Source organism: Triturus cristatus, chromosome 4_2 (genome assembly GCF_964204655.1).
Source record: "Triturus cristatus chromosome 4_2, aTriCri1.1, whole genome shotgun sequence".
Taxonomy (NCBI): Eukaryota; Metazoa; Chordata; class Amphibia; order Caudata; family Salamandridae; genus Triturus; species Triturus cristatus.
Genome location: NC_140586.1, coordinates 962428035 through 962441488, shown reverse-complemented (window position 1 = coordinate 962441488; position 13454 = coordinate 962428035). Strand labels below are relative to the sequence as shown.

At 45.4% G+C, this 13454-nt stretch overlaps 1 protein-coding gene and 1 long non-coding RNA gene across 2 annotated transcripts in view; both read left to right on the top strand.

Annotated features, from left to right (window-relative positions):
* LOC146839140 (uncharacterized) overlaps positions 1-13454 on the top strand; it is a 366458-nt gene that overhangs the window by 253223 nt on the left and 99781 nt on the right.
* Positions 11827-13454, top strand: part of LOC146839141 (uncharacterized) — a 69697-nt gene continuing 68069 nt past the window's right edge. The window contains exon 1 of the long non-coding RNA XR_014960803.1: positions 11827-12876. This is a non-coding gene — a long non-coding RNA (uncharacterized LOC146839141). The remainder of the gene's footprint in view (positions 12877-13454) is intronic.

Below are 13454 nucleotides of genomic sequence, written 5' to 3'. Positions count from 1 at the left end.
TAGTTTTGGGCATTGGGGAACATCACTGTTCCCATTCCAGAAGCCACCTCACACTCCTCTGAGCACAAAAGCAGCCCCACCCCGCCCATTGTCATTCTGTCTGCGGCTGGTTGCCACATACAGAATGACAATGGACCAGTCTGTGCTCTTATTGCATGTGGTGGGCCTCCTCCTGGCTCGGTCTAGGGCAGGACATTCAATGAGGTGAAAGAAATGAACAAAAACGCCCATGCTGCTAGGTGAGAATCCAGTTCATGAAAAGGTGGTGAAACAAGTATTTAAAAAGGGGTAATGTGTCTTTCACTGTTTCATCATTTTAAAACTGACACATTTTCAATGTTATATTCGACAAAGCCATGGTTTCTGCTTTTTTATTGTATGCAACTAACAACCATCATTGAAAAAGCCAATAGTTCTGGCTTGTAGGTGTAACACTACTTGTTGTGTTATATATCTGGATGCAATGACAGGAGCAGCAAATTACCAGTCGGGCAGCACACTATGTTACGCACAAATTTTTAGCTTAGGTGTTATGAGCCACGCCCTTAATTACATTGAACACCCCCTTTGGAGAGACCCCCCAGGTTTTTCATTCCACTTAATGCTCTGGAAACAACACCATGTCATAGTGGCACTGTGCATCATGCATGTCTTCCACTTTTTCGTATTGCCTATGTACAGGGGGATAGTGGGCCCTCACCCGCCCTCAGTTCATAATTAATGTGAAAAGGTGTGTAAGTGAAGGGATGGTTAGTTGGCTGGATGGATTAGAGAAGGGTGAATGGATGAATGAAAAGGTGAATGGATGGATAATGAGAAAGGATGGACGGATGAGTAAGTGGAAGGATAGATGAGAGAACATTTAAGTAGATGGATGTATGGGTAGAAGGGTAGATGGACAGGTAAATAAGTGATGAATGAGTGAAAGGATGGGTGGATGAGTGAAAGGGTGGATGACAAGTGAGTGAATGGTGGATGGATGAGTGAACTGATGGATGGATTGCTGAATTGATAAGCGAAATGCTGAATGGATGGATGGATGAGTGAAAGGGAGGATGTAAGGCTGGATGAGTGAGTGAAAGGGAGGGTGGATGGACATAAGGGTGGATAGATGAGTGAAGGAGTGAAAGGGTGGATGGATGAGAAAGGACAGATGGATGAACGAAGGGGTGAAAGGATTGATGGATGAGAAAAAGAATGGGTGGATGAATGAAGGAGTGAAAGGGTGGATGAATGAGAGAAAGGATGGATGGATGAGTGATAGCGCGAATGGATGAATTCATAAATGGATGAGTAGGTGGATGGAAGGATGAATTTTTGTCCTGAATTTTGACCCTTTGTCCTGAATTTTTACACTCACCGTCCTGAATTTGCACCCATGCCAGTTGGTCACCCTAATTGAGAACCTGGGTATGTCCTGAAAAAAATGGTCTGAGTATTCAGGAGGTTAAGGGCTCCAGGATATGCTTGACTGACTTGGCAGCCAAGCCTGGCTTGTTGGCCCGTCCAGCCAGTTGCTGCTGCTCTGCTGAGCCTGAGAGTCCGTGTGTGCCCGGTAATTTCCAGGGGACAAAATCAACGCTGAGATGACTCTGATTGATAATTATCTTGCTTGAGAGATCAATGTATTTCTAGTCTCAGTTTTAACTGCCGTAGTTTAGATAGCTAATGTGGCTGCCGCAAAACACAACCTGAAGGGTTGCCACTTTTCCCTTGGAAAAATGTTAATTTTTAAGATTCTACACAGGCCCAGGTGTGACAGTCTGTGCTAAATATTACTCACGGATCGTTAAGAGAGCTTTACAATACATTTTAAAGTGTTTCCTCATAATATTTACTGTGTAAAGTATGTATGGAAGAGGGGAAAATGTTCTGGCTTTTGACGATTGTTGCATGCTGCGACCTTACATTTTTGTTCATGTCAGTAAAAATCAGGCCAGGCGGCAACCCTACTTGTTACATGCAGATTTGTATTTTATGTGGATTGCTTACGTGGGTTACTGCTTTTGTCAAAGAGATACTGTTGTTACTTAAAGTTAATAAGTTAAATTCTTCCAATATAGCTCAGTGAGCTGTGAATGGGAACAGTGATAGGATACGGTGTACCTTGAGACAATGAAGATATTCAGTGATCTGTTCTTTATATTATTGTCATCATATTTGACAATATATATATGGATTAATTCCAATTTGGAAGTTATTGGAGACTTTAAGAATTCTGATGTCCACTAGATTGCCTACCGGGACGGAAGTATAACCGGCTTAGAGGTACTTGAGAGCATCGTTACTGGAAGACAGCCCTGAGGAAGTCGTGGGTAAATTCCCAGACGACGAAACACGTGTTGACTGGCTGGATAACAAAAAGAAGAAAATAAAGACCAAGACAATTTTATTGGGAAATATGTTCCATTATATGATTATAATATGTTGGAAAGTGATTAAAGTGTGTGCTCGAGTTGACTGTGTACGTCTCTGTAGAATGTGTTTGTGTAATATAAAGCTCTGTGACACCCTCCAGTAGGAGAAATAGAGCACACTGAGAGAGGTCAGGAAGTCCAGTGCCTTCTTGGGTGGGCTGTGGAATACAAGCAGGTCACATGTTCTAAAGCCTGTAAATTAGCGTTGTTAGTTTATGCACCTACAAAGCATGTGCATGGGGGGTCTGGTTGAAATCGCATTACTGAAATTGCTTTACTGTACAAAAATGTACAATTTAAGGTACATGGAAATGCAAGAATTCACCCACAATTACACCATGATGTGAGGCTACCTCCACTATTTTCAGCACAGGAAATTAGAGAAGCAAACTTTTAACATGTGAATGGTTCTGGGCATCAGTGGATTACAGAGCCATCAGGTCTCAATCACTGTTGGGGCACCAGTTCTTACAGTGGGGGTTGGGCCCAATGGTATCAACGCACTATACCCCTAAGTAGTCTGAGCGACCCCTGAATCGCTGCGACAGAACAGCTGTAGTGAGCAAGTAAACATTCACAGCCCCTTCTATTTCATTATTCAAAACATCAGGGTGCAATGATTCACTTTAAAAAAAAGAATTTTTCCAAATGCAGGACTTTATATACCTGAGTAGGACAATGTGGCTGAAAGTGAAGGGACATGTATCCCAAGTAATGGGCCCAGGGACGTAGACACTGTATGTAAGTGACAGGCAGTGAACATACCCCTTGAGCGCAAGAGATGGGGAGGCGCGAGAGAGGTGTGGGTGCAAGGGAATGGGACACGAGAGAGGTGTGGGTGCAAGAGATGGGGACACGAGAGAGGTGTGGGTGCAAGAGATGGGGACAGGAGAGGTGTGGATGCAAGAGATGGGGACGAGAGAAGTGTGGGTGCAAGAAATGGGTACACAAGAGAGGTGTGGATGCAGGAGATGGTACGAGAGGTGTGGGTGCAAGAGATGGGGACAGGAGAGAGGTGTGGATGCAAGAGATGGGGATGAGAGAGGTGTGGGTGCAAGAGATGATACGAAAGAGGTGTGGGCGCAAGAGATGGAGACACAAGAGAGGTGTGGGTGCAAGTGATGGGGACACGAGAGGTGTGGGTGCAAGAGATGACACGAGAGGCGTGGGTGCAAGAGATGGGGACAGGAGAGAGGTGTGGGTGCAAGAGATGATACGAAAGAGGTGTGGGCGCAAGAGATGGAGACACAAGAGAGGTGTGGATGCAAGGGATGGGGACACGAGAGGAGTGGGTGCAAGATATGGGGACGAGAGAGGTGTGGGTGCAAGAGATGGGGACGAGAGAGGTGTGGGTGCAAGAGATGGGGACAAGAGAGGTGTGGGTGCAAGAGATGGGGACAGGAGAGGTGTGGGTGCAAGAGATGATACGAGAGAGGTGTGGGCGCAAGAGATGGGGACACAAGAGGTGTGGATGCAAGGGATGGGGACACAAGAGATGTGGGTGCAAGAGATGGGGACGAGAGAGGTGTGGGTGCAAGAGATGGGGACGAGAGGTGTGGGTGCAAGAGATGGGGACAGGAGAGGTGTGGATGCAAGAGATGGGGACACAAGAGGTAAAGGTGCAAGAGATGGGGACAGGAGAGAGGTGTGGGAGCGAGGGATTAACCCATAAGAGAGGTGTGGGTGAAAAGGATGGGGACAGGAGAGAGGTGGGTGCAAGAGATGGGGACACAAGAGAGGTTTGACAGCAAGAGATGATACGAGAGAGAGGCTAGACAGAATTCACCGGTAGCTCTGAGGGCCCCTTGTGGTCTTCTGTGACTCACCTGTAACAGACATGGGGTCAGCCAGCCCCCAGAAGCATATAGAACACACATATTATACACTGCATTTAAGAAAGAGCTCTCTGCTGTGAAGCCACAGATATAAAGAGTCCAGTTCTCACACTTAATTGTGTGAAATGCTCAGTGGAAAAATACCACAGTGGGTGGCATTGAAGCAAGTTATATCACATGGCACCTCACCCATAGTGTCATTAAATAAAAGCACAACACAGACCCTGAATTTGATCTCATCCTTAAAATGACAAAATAAGGACTGCGATTTGCAGTTGAGTAGTTAACTTTATTTGGTGACTCTGAATTTTGGATACAGCGCCCGTCAACATAACGCCAATCAATTTATTGATCAGGCCCACTTTACTCATGCATTACTAATAATGGTGAAGTGACTCTGTGTTCTTGTTAATCAATATTGTGATTGATCTCATTCCTGATGACATTTAAAGTCACTCAGTTCATGAGAACACCCAGTCCTTATATTATCAATAGGGCCTAGATACTGACACAACTCTTCTTCTAATAATAATCACCCTATTACAGTTATACAGTCCACACGCTGCCTCGTTTATATCATTAACGTTCTCTCTGTTCTGAATTCTTCCCAGACTCACTCTGCTGTAGGTAGTGCCAAGATCCACTGTGTTCTTCATAGCCCCTACACTCGCTCCGCTATTTTAAAAAAAAAAATCATTAATTAAAAAAAAAAAGTTTTATATAGCGCGAACAAGATCCCGAAGGATATCAGATCGCTTTACAAAAGGATGGAAGGAAGGACATAAATGCAATGTCGACATCAAGTAAGAATACTAAACAGGAATAATCGCATAATTACAAGACAAATGATTTAAGGAGAGTAATACAATAAACAGGGATATAGTGGGCTACGAAGGAGGCACACGATGAGGGAAAGAAGAGCAGCATCAAATGATGGTACAATGGATGTAGGATCAATGACTTCAAGCAGGTGAGCCTAGCCCAGTTAGGGTAAGAATTTGTTCATTAGGAAACTTTTGGCTTCCAGTGTGAAAGCATTTGTTGAGGAGATTCTGCGTACTTCCGGGGGAAGAGAGTTCCATATCTTAGGGGTAGCGCCGGAGAAGGCTCGGTGACAATTTCTCTTTTTGCTAAGGATGAGTGGTTTCAGGAGGAAAGTGTTAGCTCTTCTTGAGGCTCTACCACCACGGGATAATTCAAGCTTTTGTGCTAGGTTCCTGGGAGTTTTGAAGTGCAGGGCTTTGTGCGACAGAATGGCAATCTTTAACTGGATTCGAGCTTCATAGGGCAACCATTTAAGAGATTTTAGGACTGGGGATATGTGCTCATTTCGTTTGGTACCTGTGACCAGTCTAGCCGCAGCGTTCAGTGTTGCCCTTAGTGGAGCCAGGGTGTATTTGGGAAGGCCACCGAGCGTAGTGCTGCCTTAGTCTAGCCTCAGCAAGACAAGTGCTTGGACCACCTGCTTGAAATCCTTTTGTGGAAGGAATAGTTTAATATTTCTAAGTGTCCTCATCAAGTGATTAGCTCCCTTACACACATTGCTGATATGATTTTTCATATTCAGGTGCTTGTCCAGGGTGATTCTGAGAGATTTAGCTGAGTCTATGATGAGTGGGGTGCAGTTTAAGCAGTGAGGTGATTCAGCCCAAGGTCTGGCTTGGAGATGTGGTTCGGAGGAGAGATGAGAAGGAATTCAGTTTTGTATGCTAATTTTTTTTGTAGGAATTCAGTTTTGGAGGTGATGAGCAGGAGATGGTTCTCAGTTAACCAATTTTGAGTAGACGTAAGGGTAGTGTTGAGTGAGATGATGTTATCCGAGGATGAGATTTTCAAATAATGTTGCGTGTCGTCCGCATACATATGGAAGAGAATGTTTGTGGAATTTAGTGAATTAGCTAATGGTTCCATGAAAAGGTTGAAGAGGATAAGAGATAGGGCGGACCCTTGGGGGACACCCAGGAGTACTGGAGAGGGCTGGGAGAGGGAATGGTTTTCCTTGACTCTTTGTGACCTGTGATATGGGTAGCGCCTAGACCCACTGTGTTCTCCATAGCCCCTGCACTGGCTCCGCTATGAGTAATATCTAGACCTGCTGCTCTAGATAGTGCTAACTATGAAATAAATCAAAGACACAGATCGTTGACTATAGAATTTAAATTAAATTATAAAACGGCTGTGAGACAGTCAGCCCCGTAGGGCTGAAGACTGTCAATTAGCTGCACACAGGCAGTTCCTTATATACTCATAAATAATGCTGACTTCATACATATCATCGTAAAAAGCAATAACAAGTCACAGAATAATATGAGTTAATTATATATTTCCACGTAAACACCACACCACCTGCATCCTTGAACTTGTGTCCTCTCCTATCGGTTCCCCTATCTTAATCCTAACAGAGCTTTGATGAAGCATTGTCTTTTTAACCTCTCCGAGTGTGTTTGTCCAACGGTTGTCAGATTTTCTTATCTAACTTTCAATACTTTTGATTAAAACTACCCTTGACCACATATTTTTTTAACTATGTCTCTGCTAACAGTGGGAATGGAGTGCATGCTTGTGCGCTGTGATCATAAATTCTTCAAGGCTTTGTAAATCATATTTTCCCAATTAACTAAACTTGCTGATATTGTGTTTTGCTTTCCCCTGAACCCTCACCTTTACTCACTGTCCTTCTGCAAACAGGGTCTGTATTTGTTCTTTGATTACATAGAGTTTTAAAGTGCTTTCTGCTGACAGCAGTGATGTTTTGTTTGTCTGTCTGAGGTTTCCACGCATTTTACATTTTACTTAAAATTCCCCCATCTAGTTGATATTTCAATTACTTCTTCTAACTCATGGTCCTTACTAAATGTCAATGGTCATGAGAAACACATATCAGCTTTTACGAGTGCTGGTGATATTGCTGAACACCCCTGCCACCTAAGCACTAACTCTTTGACAGTATCTAACTCTTTCACAGCATGCTATTATTAATTAAAAAACACAATACATCAAAAGCAAGATCGCAGTGAGGTACAACAAGGCTTTAAACAGCCCTGACATCCAGGATGATAGCCAATCGAACCAACCCTTAAGCAATTCATCTGGGGCACCTCCTTTGCTCACCATTGTCCGTTGTAGATCATGCAGAGTTTATATCGCCCCATTCAATGTTCCATTGCCCGCATCATTTGCCCAAGTGCCCCCCTCCATTGCTGTCATAAGGTCTAGCACATATCGGTGCTACATGATCATTATTCTCATCATTCGCAACTGTTCTTTAATTATGTTGAACCTTTTGCCAGTGATATTGATCTTCTTCATTAGTTCCCAGCATTTTATTTGAAGCCATTAAGATGTTGTCTTTGCTTGAACAAATGACAAAAGGTTTCCAAAGAACAGTTGGACATCGTTGAACGGTCTGAACTCATGGGGTATAACCTCCCAAGAGGTGGTCCCATAGTACTCTGTGGTCCTTTTCCAGTGATGGTGATGAAGAAGAGTGAACAGACGGCTCATGGGGTGCTCGTGCTGTTTGGTGATCATCACCCCTGGGATGACTGGAGTGGGTGTTTGCCAGGTAACCAGAGAGCAGAGGCCTCCCCAGTTTGGAAGTAGTTGGGACCTGTAGCAGCTCTCTTTGCATTTGCCAAAAGAAATCCATGAGGCTGGAGGTGCCCCCCGCATATCAGCGTTATCCATTGTGGCATTGCAGTTGGTGATTTAGCCCCACATTGGTGGTGCCATTCCCTTCTGAACCATAGTGAAACGGATATTAACTGTTCGGGGGCCTACTGTCCCACCCACCCAATTGTATATTGCAGTGCTGTTGTCCCATGTACTCTCACACTTCCCTATAGTGCCTTTATTGGTGTGGGCGCCATTCTGTAGGAGAAGGTTCTACAGAAAATGTGATTTTAGGGGTGCTGCTGATCATGGGTATAAAAAACCCAGAGTCTTCCAAATCTGGCCTTTCTACACAGTCAGGAGGCATTAGGCTGGAGGTGTAGTCGCCACAGTGGTAAAAGAGCTGGGGGACTCTGAAAATGCCTTGTGCTAACATTCAGTCTTCCCACCAATTAGTCATTTGGTGCATGTTGGCTAGTTCACTTAATATACTTTGCTGCAGCGCATCTAGTTTCATGTGGGCAAACTCTTTCAATACATCTTTGTTCGTCTATGGGAATGTATAGTACTTCTGCCTCCTTATCATATGTAGTGGTGTTCACCCTAAATGATATGGAACATATTTTTACAGGTTGTATCTGGGCCCTCATCCTACACAGGAAAGGATGTTATAGACAAAGAGACATGTTCGGGGCACTCCTTTATGAACTACAGACCAATGAGCAACCTGCGTTCCTCCTCTGCCAATCTACAATGTGTCCCAAAACTTTGCAAAGAGAAGTATAGAGGCCGGGCCTATTGAGATGAGGGCAGCTCAGCTGTGGAATAAACTGCCAGCCCCTCTCAGGGACAGTAAAAGTCTCATGCACTATAGGAGAGATCTGAAAGCCTAGCTTTTTCATAAATAGCCAGATCCATATCAGGAGGAGACATGAAAGATGTATCATTAATAGGGAGGAAAGGGTCTTTGTTGCTAACCCGTAGAGGTTTACATAGTGGCAGGTAGGTGAATGCTGCGCTTTACAAATGTTAACAATAATAATGATCACAACTTCTCTTAATGATGCAGTTGCATGAGGAGTGAGGGAGCACACTACACATTATTCATCCAAGACGTTTTGTCCTATATAAAACAGGTGCTGATACCACATATTATCTATCAGCGTGCAGTGAAATTCGCCCTTTGTTACACTTGTGGGGGCTCCATTAATGGGTCCCACCCTCGGATGGTGGAAACGAAGGACATCACTGCGAAAACAACCAGACAGAAAAGGAAAAACAAAATAGAAAAACATAACTATCCTTATCAGAATCAAAGAAATTGTCCAAGCGCAGAAGGGGGGGGGGGGGGGGGGTTGCAGGTTATCCTCTCTTCCCCCCTCTTTTTCCTTTTGTGTCTGTTGTGGAGCTCACATTAATGGGACCGGGTGAGCATCCGTGAGGTGGATCCATTGTTTCCTTTCAACCACTGCGGTAGCTGTGGGCGTGGTTTGTCACTGTGCAGGGCCCTTCCAATTTTTACTTAGCCTGAAGGCCGCTCTCCATAGCTACCACTAGGATAGCTTTCAAATAACGTTGTCTTAAACCTATCATCAATAAGGGGTTGGTTGGACTGGTGCAAGGTGGCCACTATAACTATTGAACAGTATATACCAGGCCAACTTCCCACATTGGTGTGCAGAGTGTGGGATTCCAGCTTGCCTTTGTTTTACCAGATAATCTCAAGTGAGTGACTAACTCAAAACCACTAAAGGTACCTAAGGTACATATAATACAAGCTTAAACTACAGTCGGTTTGGGCACACAAGGCCGTGGGGCATTGGGTGCAGGGGTGTCTTTTGGGGTCTGATCTTCTTACCAGCTCCTGGTCGCGGTTAGGGGGGCTATCTGGATTTACACTGCAGGCGTTGACTGGAGGCTTGAGGCAGGTCAGGGGTCGCTGGATCTCGGTTCAGGGTCGCAGGGTTGACCTCCTTGTAGTGTTTTTCCACTCGAGCCCGGGCCAGGTTTGGCGGGTACAGAGTGGGCTGTATTCGAGGCCTCCGGCTGCTGCCAGAGGTTGCAGTTGAACAAAGCGGGTGTTCACGGTAGAAAAAGTCTTTGGAAGTGAAGGCAGGCAGGTCCTCCGGGGTTTTTGAGGTTGCTGGCTGCAGGACACACTGGGATTTTGCAGGAGCAGGTTCGAGGGGAGACAGGCCTGTAGGGCTAGGGCCAAGTCAGTTGACGTCGTCCTCTTGTTAGCTCTGCACGGCTGTTCGGTCCTTTTTCTTCTTGTCGTTTCTGGATCTGCGGAAGCAAGGTTCAGGGTGCCCCCTAAATATTAGATTTAGGGGTGTTACAGGTAGGTAGAGGGCAGGGACCAATGGGTCCCTTCCCTGAGGTGGGTACACACTCTATTGTGCCACCCTCCAGGAGCCTGTCCCTGGTTGGTTGGGTCCCCCATCCTCAAGATGGTGGGGACTCGGAGTTGTGCCTCACCTCGCCTCCCCCACCTGAGGGGTGGAGTTGGCAGAGGTGGGCACACCTCTCTCCCTCACTTGTTTTTCCCACCGGTCCTCGCGCCCAAAGTGGGGGATAGAACTAGTGGGGACCAGTTGCTGAAAGCAGCAAGTGGTCTGAGGAAGCTCACAAAGGCGACATGCCTTTGAAGCTTTCCCTTTGTGAACCCTGCCCATCCTGGGGGGGAGGCTTGGCACCTCGTCCCAGGATGTGCATTGTTTCAGGCCCATGAGAGCAGCAGGCTCTTGACCCAGGGGTCCAGAAACATGTCTGTTGATGGCAGCCTAAGCAGCCACTCAGTCGGGACACTAAAAGTTGGTTGAGTTTCAGGGGGCATCTCTAAGATGCCCTCTGTTGTTCATTTTACATTAAATCCCACACTGGCATTATTGTGGGTCGAATGTGCTGAGAAGTTTGATACCAAACTTCTCAGTTTTCAGTGTAGCCATTATGGTGCTGTGGAGTTCGTAATGACAAACTCCCAAAGCCAAATACACTTAATGGCAGCACTGCACTTACAATGTCAAAGAATTGACTTAGACACTGTAGGGGTACAGGGCTCATATACCTGTACCCTCACCACTGGTATAAGGCACCTAGCTAGAGGAGTGACTGATCTATGCCAGTGCAGTGATTTGTAGGCATGGCACACAGGGATGTGTGCCATGTCGACCCTTCACTTTGTTCTGCACCAAGACATGCAGGCTGCAAAGGCAGTGTGTGAGTGTCAGGGTACAGGACCTCTAAGGGTGGCACAATAAGTGCTGCAGTCCTTAGAGGCCTTCTCTGGTCACAGTGCCCTGGGTACCTGTGGTACCATTTACCAGGGGCTGGCCAGTGGCCAGAGATGCCAATTGGGTTTAGGTTTCAAGGCAATTTTAGGGCAGGAACATAGGCCCTGGGTACCTGATTAGCAGGAGCCCAGGGCACACTCAGTCAAAGCACATCAGCAATTCAGCAAAAAGTGGGGGCATACCATGCAGAAAGAGGGTACTTTCTCACACATTGCTGGTCCATTCTTCATTGGTAACCGATCAGGCCACCCGCTTCTCCCACCAGCCCACGAAGAAATTTGCGTAGCTGGGGGCAAAGCAGCTGCTCATGGCCGTAGCCTGTATTTGTTTGAAAAGTTGGTCCTGGAACAGAAATATATTGTCACTCAAACAGAGGTCAACAAATTCCATAAGCATACTGTGGTATGGTGAGATGGGAGAGCTGGAGTTAGGCATCCGTATTGATATAAGTAAAGAGCCCATTCAGGACATTATGATGACTGATCCCTATAATTTAATTTTATGTACGTAACAACATATGAGATATGATACAATGCGACCTAAATACAAGTTACAAGATGGCCGCACCATTAACAAGTTGGTGGATAAGTAATTTATTGAGTCCTTCGTTGGTGTTGATGCATTTTGTAAATAACCAATGAACTGAATGGTATTTATTGGTGTCATCTCGTGGCGCCCGCCATCATTGAGGAAGGCGGTTGCCGAAACGCGTCTGCGCGTACTTGTACCCCATTATAATCTGGGTTATCCTGCCCCCGTGAGTGCTGGTATTCTTTTACCATGAAGCATTAATATATATATATATATATCCAGGATGCCTAGTTATGCAAAGGACACCGCGGAGATCGCGTGAATAATATCCATCGGTAGGCGAGGAGTTCTTGCACAATGATTGGATTTTAACAGCGAGATCAGTGAGTTGATGAAGCAGCAATTTCTACATGGGAACTGTGAGTGTTATCGTTCATTGGAGACCAGCATGTATCTTGAACATTGAGGCCAGAATATGAATATATTAATCGCACTTACCCGTGTATATTTTGACAACAATACTTCTGTCACTCACCCATTGGTCGGAACTCCTCCAATGGGAACAAAGGCAGGATGTTTTAAAACAACCAATCACTGTGCGCGTTGGAAATCACTTGACTGCACGGAAGAAGGCAGAACGCCGAAATGCGTCTGTGATAATAAAGTCATGATGATCCTCCCGTAAGTGCTCCGAATTGTTTTTTGGTTGTTGTGCAACAAAACGGGTCCCACCCCGTCAAAGGGCGCACCGGCCGTGAGTTCGGCAAACCTTGGTGGGGTCACATAAATGAATCTATTTTTGGTTGCCTGAACTACCGCTGTCAGACTCTGTCCGCCAAGGAAAGCCGGGGATTATACAATTCCAGGATGCCCAGTTATGCAATGGACACCCGCAGATATCGTGTGAATAATATCCAGCGGTAGGCGAGGGGTTCTTGCACAATGATTGGATTTTAACAGCGAGATCAGCGAGTTTATGAAGCCGCAATTTCAACATGGAGACTGTGAATGGAATGTTATCGTTCATTGGAGAACAGCATGTATATTGAACACTCCTCCAATGGGAACAAAGGCAGGATGTTTTAAAACAACCAATCACTGTGCGCATTTGAAATGATTTGTCTGCACGGAAGAAGGCAGCATAACGCCAAAACGCGTCTTCGATAATAAAGTCACGATAATCACCATGTAAGTGCTCCAAATTATTTTTGGGCTATTGTGTAACAAAACGGGTCCCACCACCCTGTAGGAGAGTAGGATCTGCACTTATGTTGCCCCCACTTTTTTTCTGATGTTTACACTGGTTTCTGGCTATAGTCTGGCTGGGTCCCTGCTAATCAGAGCCCCAGCCTCTCTGTTCTCTCTAAACAACTTGGAGTGCATATTAGATGCACTAGTGATTGGATACTGTGGTACCTTATGAGCCCCTAGTATATGGTACTTTAGATATTTATTTGAAAGTTTTATAGAGCGCGGACAAGACCCTTGCGGGTATCAGAGCGCTTAACAGTACATCAAGTATTATACATAAACCAAAGACAGATTGAAGCATCTATATGCAAAACATGTTACAAAAGCAAGGTGATCAGGTACAATAGGACGCTATTCTCATGCGACAAATAACAGGAAGATGGGATGTCCAGATTGCTTAGTAGGTCCCTTGTCCTAGTCAGGGTAATGGCCACGCTGTATTAGTTCGTCACAGAACAATGGGCCTTAGTCAGGTGAATTTGGCCATGAGAATTGATTTTACTTCCTTTTTGAAT